The following is a 10,809-nucleotide window of genomic DNA, read 5'->3' as shown; positions in this document are numbered from 1 at the left end:
TGTGTCAGTAAAAACCAAAAGCTTTTTGTGGCACTATCCCGGCAGGAAACGCAGCACCAGGTTGCTAAAAAACATCCACTTTTGGTGGCTGTAAATGCAGTGATGACTTGCTAAAAATACCTGACTTTGCTGTTTGCTGGTGTTGAACAGTGGTCTGCAGCTTGGCAGATGTTATGCTATCCACAATCCCCTTCACCTCCCAATGACAAAGTCAGCTCATATATTACGTCACTTTAGAAACGCTGATATGATATGTATGGAATGGTATCTGCGGTTTGCAGAAGCATATCATGGCAAAATTTTCTTTTTGGCTGGAAACTTAAGTCTTGTTGATGAAGTTTTCTTGAGGTGACAAACCAAATGCAAACTACTTATTAGCATAGTACCATATGCAAAGTACCATATGCCTATGGATGGATTCAGTCTAATTGCCTGTTCAATCCAGTCTTTTAATCTTTGGGAAACAAGCAGCAAACGTTTGATCATCACTACATGGCTGCACTGATGATGATCGCTTAGACTGAAAGGATTTAAAGACTTAAAGATTAAAAGACTGTACTGAATATGCAATAACTCTGAAGCCATCTGTTTTGTGTTTCTGTGAGGGTCCTTCTCATTACCTTGAACCTGCAGTTGGCACTGCAAGTTTTCATTTTGAAAATGATCATAATTATACACATAGCAAGCAAGGAGAAGTAGACTGAGGTGGTATTTCTACAGCATGCATTGCTCATTTTGCCTCAGCTTGCAGTATTAAATGTATATTAAAGGCTGAATGTGACATTGACCAGTGAAGCTAAAGTTAGCAGCTGCCCCTGAACTACATGCTGAAAGTGAAAACGCTCCATCAAATTGAAATAGCGCTTTAATGATGTCCGAGGAAGGTCAGTCCCATGAGAAACTCCATTTCAACGTGTCAAACTGGTGGGGTTCCATTCACGACACCAAATTGCATTTCAGAACTGGCTAAAATATCCAAACTGGCGATGGCATTTTCTGATGATATTTGTTCATGGCCCATTTAACTTTGGAAGTATTCATGAAATGTCATGTCAGCATTTCAAAAGAAATGGGGTCAGAGCTAATGTGATCTCTGGGGCAGATGTTTTTTTTTCTTTCACTTCAAGTCTTGACATATGCGTCACAGAGACAGACAGGAGGGAGACGAGAGAAAGAGAGAGTTTGAGATTGTATTGATACATTTTTAAAACCCCTGCCACTCTTATTCTTCACTGACTCTCCATTTCTATTCAGTCTGCTTTAGTCCTTCAATGCCCAAGGCTACAAGAAAACCACATTGTATTACTTGTTTTACAAAGCACACCCTGCATGGTCTGTAAGCCTCCCTGACAGACTGCTGGAGACCTCTGAAGCATTGAGCCACCTACTAATGATATAATCTGCTGAGCACAATAGAGTCTAGTCATAGTGCTGGGGATTAAGATGGCTGCACATTTGTGGGTGTATAGGTGTGCCACACCTATTATTCCTGTCCTGGAATCAGTGTAAAATCCAACACAAGGTCACTGTGGAGGCTGTGTCCCAGGCCAGTGGCGAGCAGGATTATTCCCTGGCACAAATCAGCAGCCATAAGCTTTAATTAATCTTGACAGGTGACTGCTTGTACACCTACCTTGGCCTTTGAGAAGTAGAGGGACTAAAAGCAGCAAAGCCCTACTGGGGCGCAGGTGAGAAAGGGCAGGAGAAAGTCTAGAGTAAAGGCATTTCAACTTCAGAAGCCAAATAGTTCAGCTGTGAGAAAGGACAGACTAAAAATTTAACTCTATCAGAGCATTCCCTGAAATAGCCTGCCTCCCAGTTTGGCTCCCTTGAGACCAAAGTGATGGTCTCCAATTCAAGCCATTAAAGGTAGAAGTCTTGTTACTAACATTACCATCATCAGTAACAGTAACAGCTGTGACCCCCCAAGTGGCTTCCCCTGGCGAGAATAATTGGAGGCTGATATAACTGTTTTTAAAGGCCCTGGCACACCAAGCTGATGTTTGGCCATCGATCAATGTTGGGCCATCTGTGAGCATCTGTCCAGCACCTGAGCATCACCCTAGTCTTTGCAATGTGTCTCGAACTGTTGGCCCTCGTCAGCTTTTTCCCCCATCAATTCAGCATGTAGCATGGAGCCTGTTGGTCAATGAAATCACTGTGATTGGCAGTTCAGCTCAGCACACAAAAAGAGGAACAAAAGTGAGGAAAGTAAACAAAGGGCTAAAGTCAAGAGGGTGTGAGATTAAAACAAACTTGAAATATGAGGTAGGATTCTTTTTTTTTTTTTTAAGCCATTGAGTTCTTTAGCAGAAACATTTCCTGATGGTTGGTGTTATCATTCACTGGCGCATAGTAAATATGCTCTGTTCAACACTGGATCGTGCTGTTAATGTGCTAACTGGCTAACTGGCATCATGACAGTCTTCCGGTTTCCCTATTTTAATGATGATTACAGACAACTGCCGTCTGCTGGTATGGAGAGTTATTTCTTCTCACCCAGGCACAGAACGTCCATGCTGGCTGGCCATCGATTGTAGCTTTTGCAATGTGCTAATGTGCAATTTTTTGGACAAGGCACAAGTGACGTGAGGCAATGCAACTGCTAGCCTTTGTCACCACTAGTTCTTTGATGTCAGTTTGGTGCGTCTGGGCCTTAAGAGGCTGTGGCACACTCACAGTACTGGTATCTTGTGAAACTAGACAACTTAATGCATCCATTGGTACCATCCAGCTTGGCGGCAAGGGGGCTAAATAATGCTCCAAATTTAGGCAAAATTTTGTTGAGGAACCAGCTGGCATGACCATTTTTAAAGGATCACTTGAACTCTCACCTCAAGGTATGTGAATGAAAACGGGTTCTATGGATATCGGATGTCTCCCCTAAATATAAAGCGCATTTTTTTTTTACAAAGCTGACACTTTCCCAAGTTGCTTGTGGTCACTGCAGAATGGACCCACGACCCACTTTTGGATCGTGACCCAGCAGTTGGGAACCATTGGTCTATGCACATCAGATAATTACTAATATTAGCTGTAAAATAAGAAACCAAAAACCAGTTCCTTAACTCTCCATACTGACATACCTTTCAACTTGCCTATATACTTCCACAGCATTGAATTCTTGAAATTCAGTTATGACTTTTGGTTTTGGTGTGCCACCCCAGTCTTTTCAGTGTCCCCATCTGGCCACTATTGTGAAAAAATTCCGAGTGCGCCACTGGTGGAGGTCAGATGATCAGACACAGTCTGAAGAGGTTGTAAAGGGGAACTGTGCCATATGTACATTGATTTAGCAGCAACAGACCAACAGACCAACAGACAGTGACGAGAGAAGAGAGGCATTGGCTACTGAGCCTCAGATCTAAAACAGACTGTCCAGTGGAAACCCCACTCATCAGATCAGCACTAATCTATGTTGACGCACTGACCAGACCTGAGCGTCGCTGATAATTCACTCTGAATACAAAAGACAGCATTTGAGACTGAACCTGGGTGTGTCATGTGTACAGAGAACAACCAGAGCATGACCAGCTCCACCTCCCAACAAATTCTCTCTCTTTCTCACCTTTTCCCCTCTCACTTGGCGAGTACTCCAAAGCGGGGTCAGCCAGAGAGGAGATTATAGGGATGTGATCTCACCACACAGATACAGTACAGATAGAGTGAGAGAAAGAAGTGTCTACCGAGCACACTCAGCACAGTGACAAATCTGTGACACAGAGGGAATGTGGCAAACCCAGTCTGAGCTTTGCAGCAGAAACTTGTAAGTTTCCTTGGTTAGCCAATGTGATGTGATTAATGTATGATTTGTGTGTGCGGGGGTGACACTGTTTCACAAATGAGGAAATGGAATATAATGTAGCTGCCAGACAGAGCAGAGCAGAAAGAGAATATGAATGTAAAGGAAATAACGCTAAATTACATTAGGGTGAAAATATTTTCAGTATGCAGCGGGGATATTAAGACACAGATGCACTGTTACAGAGGGTTATGGTAAGTGTTGTGTTGCCTCATTAGCTCTTAATGACGAGCAGTGAGGTCGTGAGGACAGCCCGTCCCATTTCCTGTTTGCATAAATGAAAGATAAATCTGATCAAGACCGCTGCTACTTCGGCACAACCCTGACACACACTCATCTACAACAAACAAAACCACATGCATAATACACACGCACGCACACATATTCACTCCCAGCTCATTAGCCCCAAGCCTCCCTTCCCCACAGGCCAGGAGGCAGGGGACTGAATATTTAATACTCTCCTGAAGTGCAAGCTATCCTGTCCTGGAAAAGGTGTGTGTGAGTGGTTGCTCACTGGGCCATGACGGACTGCAGAGCCAGAGAAGTAGCCTAGTTTTCACACTGCTTTCTCCACACAAGGTTAGTTCTGCGTCATGCTCGATCAAAGGAGGGATGGACAGGGGAAGGAGAGTTTCTATAAACACACAACAGAGGAGTCCTCTGAGAGGGAGCGTCCCCTCGGGATTAGGAGTTCAACAGTTACCTGGTGTGAAGCAAGGTTGCGCTTGTTTCATGATGGTCTGTACCACATTTCATAGCAATTCATCCAATAGTGTGGAGACATTTCACTCAGAGCCACAAATGTGACTCTGCTGGTGGCGTGGAGGGAAGTCAGAGAATCACAAAAGTCATTCAGACCATGATTTAGCACAATTTCACAGCAGTCTATCCAATAGATGTTGAAATATTTTTAATCTGGACCAAAGTAGTAGACTAAAAGACCATCTGAAACTGACAAAATCAAATTTCTTTTGTCAAAATATGGCTAAATAAAAAGTTTCTGTCTTGACCTTACCTATGGCAATGTGAAACTCACAAGAGACATTTGCATATAGCATGAGAGCCCCATTAGTCCAACACAACTGACAGAAAAATGTTGGCATTATTCGTTTCTGCAAACCACAACATGTTACATCTGCAGGTTAATATGCTTTGGATATGTTGAAGCTTTAAGTTTCTTTACATTCCAACAATGCTTTGGTAACGTGTGGTTATGTCTAGGCACAAAAACCACTTGGTTATTGTTAGGAAATGATCACATTTTGGCCTACAACTTGGTTTTGGTGGCACAATCCTGGCAGGAAACACAACTACAGGTTGCTAAGAAAAACCCATGTTTGGTGGCTGAGAAGCTGCTGGAAATGCAGCACTGACTTGCTAAAAATCAATCAGTTTTGGCGATGGTTGGTCTCGAACAGTGGTCTACACCTTGGCAGTCTCACCTAGATGTCCCACCATCGACCATCCCCTCCACCTCCTGATGACAAAGTCAGCTCATACACTACATCACTTCAGAAAATGATAATGATAGATATGAAATGTGCAAATGTAGTGTATTTGTGGTTTGCAGGAATACAATTAAGCCAACAATTCTTCTGCCGACTGGGCTGATTAGTCAGAGCCTGATCTAACTCAGCTCACTCATTGGCTTACTTTTGTATTATTTACTGCTTCAGCTCCAGCGCTGTGAGGATCACATCCTCACTCTCAAAATAACTCAAAATAAATAACTCAAAATAACTCTCCAGTGAGTGATCAGGGTGAGATACTGATATCATTAGTGTCGAGTGTTTTGCTGGATGAAATTAAAGTTGCTGCTAACATCAGTTAGTGTAGTCCGATTTACAAAACTGACTTGCTACATTTTGGGTGAGATGATCAGGATTTGTAGTTATTGGTGAATCATATAGACATTTACATAGTGAAGTATTTCACAACAGAGATGCTGGGAGAGATCAGGCAGCAGAGATAAGATAGAAGAAGACACAGCAGCCATGAAAGAAAAGAGAGGAGAGTCACTTAAAGACTGGGGGCGTGTAAGGAATGAATCAAAGCAGAGATACGCGACACACGACTGACATTTGGGTCCGAGAACAGACGACATGATGAACAAAGTGGCACTGTAATCACCAGAAAAAACATTTCTGTCTGGTATGTAGGGCTCTCCCTTGCGTCATGCTGTATGAAGTGTTGATTCACTTCTGGTCCCTCCTCATCGTAACTGGATTTGCCCTTTTCACCACGTGAGCTGAATCAATGGAGGGATTATGTCACACGGTGACTCACTCACTTTATTTTCTGTGGGCATGTTGAGTGCAAGGTGGCATCTCTAATCCTCTTATTGTACTACTTTGTCTGTGATTTGCCAATAAATGTTTTCTGGCTGGGAGCCCTGACAGCTGACCTTCCTCCTACAGAGTCTGCCGTGGTTCGGCTGGAGCTCCCTCTGTGGGATACAGTGTCAGTGTTTTTGTTTTTAGCCACGACTTCAATGGAAAAAGATGGATGGAATTACGCTGCCGGTAAACAAAATTGAGAAACCTGTAGAAGCCCTTTGCAGCTGTAAACACTTCCTCCCCAGGGTCACGATCACCTTCTTGGAAAGTTCCACACAGGGACCGCGGTGCAGATAAACTACTCTCACCTGGTGCCCTCTCATATAAACTAATGACAACACTTAACATACAGTTTCCCTCTTTTATTTCCTCTTATGCAATTTTAAAGTTGCTAAAGAATAAGGCTGACAGTATTGTGCATTGACTTCCCCAACCTGTCAGCCCCAAGTGCATTCCTACTGGAGACATAAATCTTTCCAAATAGGACACAAAGTTAAATTCTTTTAAAAGGCCCAATGATTTTCTAAAAACAGCTGGGCACTGTAGGGTGAAGCAAAGGTTTCTCAGACAGACATCAATACTATTTGTTTGGGACTATTTTTTTTAGCTGTGCTAGTGAGTGTTTATCACAGCAGGACGGTGTATGTTTGGGTCCACTCAAAATGAACTACAGTGCTGATTTTCATGTTAATGAAGAAATATGTCAACAATGGAGGTCTATTAGCCTGGCACTGCCAGATAAAATTACAGATGTGAGTAAGTCTGGAAGCTCTCAGTTTATCTTTTGATTTCCAGGTGGTGTTATCAACGGCAGTAAAAGAAAATGCCTCTAGATGCAATTAAATAGACTCACAACCAACCAGAGCAACAAAACATATGACATAAGTGTCTAACAAATATAAACAGACGGCAGTGTGCAGAGATGAGCTGTGATAGTGCAGCATCAATATGTCAATATTAAGGGTGTATTGGTTCACAAATTTTATGGTTTGGTACGCTGGAACTTTGGCTCAGGGGTCGTTTATATTACTGTGCTGCTGGGTTAGCTGCTAAGGAGAGTCTCTAGCTGTGAGGTGGCTTGTTTTTTGGCTCAGTGTGTTTCTATCCACCACTTTCTCTTGCCATCACCCTCATAATATACAGCGAAACCAAAGTGGCTCCAAACACCAGACCTGTAGGTTATCGGAGGATCTTCTATTTTTCGTCTGATAATGACGTTACTAACCATCTTGCAATGAGCTAGCTTAGTGTGGCTGCCTCTCAGCCTGTCTCAATGGAGTAGAATATTTTGGTTTTGGGGTTGGAGGGGCAAACAGCATGTTGCCTAATTCATTGTGTGGGCTGACTTCAGACTTCCTTGTTTTTTTTTTAAAGATATTTTTAGCCTTTATTTGATAGGCCAGACAAGTGTGAAAGGGGGAGAGAGAGAGGGAGTGACATGCAGCAAAGGGCCACAGGCTGGAGTTGAACCTGGGCCGCTGCGGCAACAGCCTTGTACATGGGGCGCCTGCTCTACCACTAAGCCACAGACGTCCCCAGGCTTCCTTGTTGAGCACAGTGGCACTGAGACCGTTATATTAAACACAGTTTAAGCTGTATATTTTAATTTCCAAATGTAATAGGATAGCTCAACATAGCGTTGAGTTTGTAATACATACCAAACCAAAAGCCTCATACCAAGCGGTTCAGTGTGAATACATGTATTGTCACAGTCAATATGTAGCCTATATGTGAACGAGTGTTGCCGTATTTGGCATGAGAATTTTAAAAATAGTTCTTAAACACCAAGTTCCACATCAGTTGCAGTTATCTTGGTTATTTTTGCGTCTGGGTGCAAACATTTTTACAAAGCTAGGTTTATGTTCACTGTTGTTTCCCTGGTGCCATGGTGCAAAGGCCAAAAATGATGTCATCACATACTGTGAGTAAAGCATGAAGGCTCCATGTCAGTCATCACGTCAAACCTGGCCCATATCAGATAAACGTTTGTGATTAGCCTGATCAGGGCCTCTTAATCTGTTTGAACGGAAGTGAGAGCAGATGCATGTGCCAGAGCAAATAAAACATGAACTTGTAGATTTGTCTGGTTCCCAGATTAGAGGTCTATGCTACACAAACAATACTTGCTAGTGTCACCAACTCATTGCTTGTTTAAGAGTTTTCATGCGATTTATTGACAATGAAAATAATACAGAATATCATCAGATTTTTACCTTTAAAATTTCCATGTAAAGCCTAACTCCAACAGTATCACTTATTCTATATTGGGTGTTTCCAACTCGCAGCATTAGAAAAACAAAAATCTGTTCCTTTAAATTCTGCACTTTTATATCAAATGGAAATATTATAAATGTCTTGTGCATCAATTATAAATACACACATTATGTAGTCTGACATATAAAGTATCTCTGGAAAGTTTTGAGTCTCCACCAGAGTTTAAAATAAAAGTCTGTGGTGTTGAACAATGTTTGGTGGCATTAGTTTAAAGACTGTCCCACCTGCAGGGATTTTAACCTCCTAAAACAACAAGCAACAGCCCTTACTGTTAATACTATAAATGTAGACATTATTAGTCAAAAATGATGAGGCATAAGAGACCAAACAGATTTGAGTCAATGGCAGGATTAACAACTATTTCCTGCAGGCTTGTCAGGGACTGAACAGATGAACACAAACTCTGAGAGATCATTGAGAGGTCAGCTGTCATTCATTGTGTTTTACAGTGTATATGTTTATTTTAATGCTGTTGAATTTCAAATTTATTTGATTTTTTTCCCATTGTGGAGTTTATTTTAATTGAGTTCATACATTTAGTTTTGCAAAGCACTGTAGTATTTAGTATTTGTTGAACACAGCTGTCATGTCCAAAAGGTCAAATTGATGTAAAAAGTTGGCAACCACAGAACAAAAAGAGGAACAATGAACAGCTAAGAGGTAATGACAACACATATTTTACTTTTTATTACTTTACATCACAATCTGGATGAAAGGCATTAAATACTTTCTAGTTACATAACTGCCCCCTGCCAAACTTTCCCATCTGTTTCTAAACCAGATAAAGCATCTCCCAAATTGACAAAACCCCCTGTGTCGGGCACAGATGTGCCCTCCGCCTCATCTGCCTTGTTTCACCTTGCCTGCCAACCCTCTCTGTCCAACCTTTGAGCTTATGGCAGGGAGCATGTGCCTATGTGCCGTGTGCTGAGGAGGAGACAGGGAGATGGATTACTGAGCTTGTGGCTATGCGCAGGATGTGTCCTTTCAGAAGTGTGAAGGTGGTGCTGAAATGATGAGGCACAGACACAGGGCATTGTGTGTGCACTGATACATGTCTTTTTTGTCATTTGCAAAGAGTGATTTCAATGTGTGTTTAAAGGTCCGGTGTGTATGACTTAGCGGGATATACTGGCAGAAATGGAAGATAGTATAATACGTTTTCTTTAGTTTATTATCACCTGACAAAAAGAATCGTTGTGTTTTGTTATGTTAGAATGATCCCTCTCTACAAAGGGAGCAGGTCCTCGTTTACTGAGTCCACCATTTTGCATTGCCATGTTTCTACGGTAGACCAGAACAGACAAACTTAAATGGGGCCATCTGCGTTTTTTGTTTTTCAATACTTTACAAAAAATCCATAAAATCCCAACGTGCATTAGAACTTTTTAATTTCCCATTGATCATCCACCATCCCCATAGATTTATCTTGTGACTCTTTTAAGGGGCCCGACCCTTAGGTTGAGAACCACTGGACAAATCTACTAAACTGAATGTAAAGTAGATAAAATTAGCTCCAACTCCAGCAGATACAACATAATAATTTTTAAACAAACAATAATTTTAACAATAATTTAATGATAAAATGACAATAAAAGGCATACTGATTAATATTGTCAGCACATTTTGTTGATAATACTTTGAGGCAGGATTATGACTGCGTAAATTGTACTTGCATTAGAGTGTTGTTGTATTACTTTTTTTACTGACATAAAAGGTTTGACTGCTTCTTCCACCACTGCTTTTCATTGCACTCAAGCTCATCATTGGGGCTGGCTGGTGTCCACTGAGGCCAGCTGTCTGTATTTTTGGAGAACATGGATGTATTTTTCGCATGAATGACAGAGAGAGGACAGAGAAAAGGAAGAGAGGCGACATTGTGAAAAATGAAGACATAATAAGAGAGTGACAGAGTGAGGAAATGAGACTGAGAAATGACTCCCCTGTGGCTGATGTACCAACCAGTGCTGTTGCTCTGAGCGTCAGTTTCCCCCTGCTCAAACATCTGTGCTATCACCACTGGCCTTTCACCTGGGGCAGAAAACCTTCACTCTGAAACATCTGGAACATCTGTGTTATCAGGTGTGCATTGATGAATACACGGCATAAACTGATTCCCTCGTGTATGTTGTTAAATATATCTATATATTCCAGAGAATTCAGTAGTAAAACTATCTCATGTGTGCTACGCTGGGCTGCTGCAGAACCTCTTACTCTGACTGAGTCATTTCCTAAAGCATATAAATCAGTTTAAGCATGAAATGAAAGACTGATCCAAGATGATTGAGTGATAAAATACCAGACAGGAGCTTCTCTACTGGCAGAGCGAAAAGAGGCTTATAGATCCGCATCATCATCATCATGTAAGACTATTGATTTCAAACTATAAATTGTACC

At 41.7% G+C, this 10,809-nt stretch overlaps 1 protein-coding gene across 1 annotated transcript in view; it reads right to left on the bottom strand.

Moving 5' to 3' along the window:
- LOC117257377 (potassium voltage-gated channel subfamily B member 1-like) overlaps positions 1 to 10,809 on the bottom strand; it is a 59,263-nt gene that overhangs the window by 8,986 nt on the left and 39,468 nt on the right. The gene's annotated exons all lie outside the window — the stretch shown is intronic.

The sequence above is a fragment of the Epinephelus lanceolatus genome, chromosome 1 (genome assembly GCF_041903045.1).
Source record: "Epinephelus lanceolatus isolate andai-2023 chromosome 1, ASM4190304v1, whole genome shotgun sequence".
In the NCBI taxonomy this organism is placed as follows: Eukaryota; Metazoa; Chordata; class Actinopteri; order Perciformes; family Serranidae; genus Epinephelus; species Epinephelus lanceolatus.
The sequence above is the reverse complement of the archived record's forward strand: the minus strand, read 5'-3'. Positions and strand labels throughout refer to the sequence as shown.